General features: G+C 33.8%; 1 pseudogene; it reads left to right on the forward strand.

The window, feature by feature from the left end:
• Window positions 1–561: 561 nt before the first annotated feature.
• Window positions 562–2,026, forward strand: LOC110790036 (early light-induced protein 2, chloroplastic-like; annotated as a pseudogene).
• Window positions 2,027–2,882: the final 856 nt, after the last annotated feature.

A 2,882-nucleotide genomic window follows, 5' to 3' on the forward strand; every position in this document is an offset into this window, starting at 1 on the left:
CAAGAGATTAATTTTCCATTTGGTGTTCATAAATACCAACTCTAGTTTCTTTGTATTATATTTTATACAAATAGTAAATATAAAGTTCATTATAAATTAAATCGGTTACACATTACAAATTGTTTTCAAGTACATTACATGTATAACATGCCCATCAATTAAGTAGAAGACAAAAACACTTTATTTTTACATTATTACACGTAAAGACGACATGAGTCAATAACCAGTTACACATTAAATTTCCCCTGCTTCAATTAATTCAATTTAATCGTTGTTTGGAGGACTAATTAAAGGACAGATGCTGAGCTTCTGGTCCCATGACAAGTGGAGTAGCAAGTGCAAGATCTGTGGTTACAAGAAAAACATCAACACTTTGTAAGAGCCTCGTATAAGTGGTTATTGAAGGGTACACAAAACACCAAAAAAAATTCAAGTTTACTATTCGACGTGGAACCCAAATGCCCGTTAATTTGAATCCAGACCCGTTTTATTATAAATACATTACGGTTTCACATTAATTCATATATATACTTCATCACAAAAGAAACTTACACTCATCGTTAAAGCATATATAGTGCACCTTATTCTTGTTCAATCTAAATCACATCATAAAGTTTGGTAATAATAATAGTAATGGCAATGTCGTCAATGCAAGTCCAAGCCCTTGTTTCCAACTCTGTTGGTTTCTTCACTAATGGCTCCAAGGCGTATCCACTAGGGTTCAATCCTCGGATGGCAAAGCGTGTAAATTTTGGGGTGAAGTGTATGGCCGAGGAGAGGACTGGAGGTGAACCAAAGCTCGACTCTGGTTTACCAAAGCAAAACCCTATTGTATCTTCACCTACTCCTACCCAAACTCCTAGAACTCAACCATAAGGTATAAATTATCAATTGCCATACCTTTTAATTTTGTCCTTGGAAATTATTACAATATTATTTCAGTCTTACTTAGTGGTAATTAGTTTTTTTTTTCTTTTTACGCGAATGAGTCAAAAGGACAATACTCCGTACAAATTACAAATGTAGGCAGGGAGTTTCAACTTTCAAACCTTCATTTTTGGACTTTATTGCAGTTCAGTTCAGCTCCATTCAGTTTAGTTCAATTCAGTTCAGTTCAGCTCCATTAAGTTCAGTTCAGCTTCATTCAGTTCAATTCAGTTCAGTTCAAAAAAACGAATTCATCTTTCTTTGTAATTATTTTTATTCTTGATATTGCAATTAAAATTGACAATTATTACTTATACATATATATAAATTATATTATCGTTATTATTTTTTAAATATTATTATTATTTTCCCTATTTTATCATTTTGTTGACTGGTATGTGTTTGCAACACATATCAGATAGCCGCCTCGCCAAGCTTATAGACCTATGGTATTATTTTGTGCCCATGAGTTAGAATTATAATTAATCATATTTGTATGCATTTGACAGGTAAGCACAAACTTGAAAGACTTGTTCGCCTTTAGCGGCCCAGCACCAGAAAGGATCAACGGGCGCTTAGCCATGATCGGCTTCGTGGCCGCAGTAGCCGTAGAGCTATCCAACGGCACAGACCTATTTTCTCAAATATCCAACGGTGGAACACAATGGTTTTAATTGGGAACAAGCATCCTTCTTTCAGTAGCATCACTGGTGCCGTTGTTCCAAGGACAGCGAGCAGAAGCAAAGACAGAAGGGTTAATGAACTCGAACGCCGAGCTATGGAATGGCAGGATTGCTATGTTAGGCCTCGTAGCCTTGGCTTTCACTGAGTTTGTTACGGGTTCAGCCCTTGTTTAACCACAATTTTTGAGTACTCCGTGTGTTATAATTGTTGGCTGTAATTGAATTGCTTACAGAATTGATCAAAGTTTGATATCATTGTATATAGGAAATTAATTACGGAGTATAGATCGATGTTGGGATCTTTACATTTAAGGGAAGTGATTAGGTTACTTTAAAATACTAAAATGCTGTAATATATTTCTAATCTCCTGTTATGAATCAATGATAACTAGATTTAAGCCGGTGTGATGACCGGCTTTTTATTATATTCTTACTACTTATTCATTCCTTGCTCCTTTTTTTTTTTTATAGCCTTATTTTGGGGTGATCATATAAGGACATATCGAAGTGATAATCATTTATTTCCACTCGACTTAATTTGCATTAAAATATCTCCAAACATTCACATATAATATCACCTTTACATCACAATCATGTTGACTAAAGCAATGATCGATATCTTAGACTATTGGTTAAAATTGAAGGATTACGTATGTTAGCTTATAAGTTCGAATCCTACTTCTCAATTTGTAATTTGTATTGCCCTTATTACTTATTAGACCAAAAAACCCATGTATAACTTCTGTTTAAAACAAGACCAATGCATTTTTCGGAGGCTGAAGGCATGTATAAACCCTAATACTTTGCACAAATTCTTATTTAAAGCAGGTATAATAAATATTGTAAAGCGGAAGTAAGTTTAACTCAAAATACTTAAAAGTTATCTATTTTTTAGCGATAAAATGTTCCTCTTTGATAAAGTTATCATTTCATAATCACTGATATTGTATAAAGATAATCTTGTAACCCTTTGTAATGTTTATCCATCAATGTTTTTCATAACATAAAACCTTAATCGAAACATGTTAAAAGTTGTCAAAAATTGGTCAAAAATTACCCCGGTACACAATAAGTTTATTATACATCGGGTATGTGCAAGATGTTTTGAATATGTTGTATTGTTGCCTATCGAGTACCTAAAGGGACTTAAGTCAAGTAAAAAAGAATCTGGAACCGAAACCGTCCTATCCAGCTTCCACTTATTGTTGGGAGTTAAGCTCACAATTGGGATCTCAACTTTACAAAAAAAATCACCGATCAGGACCTCTAAGT

This window comes from Spinacia oleracea, chromosome 6 (assembly GCF_020520425.1).
Source record: "Spinacia oleracea cultivar Varoflay chromosome 6, BTI_SOV_V1, whole genome shotgun sequence".
Taxonomy (NCBI): Eukaryota; Viridiplantae; Streptophyta; class Magnoliopsida; order Caryophyllales; family Amaranthaceae; genus Spinacia; species Spinacia oleracea.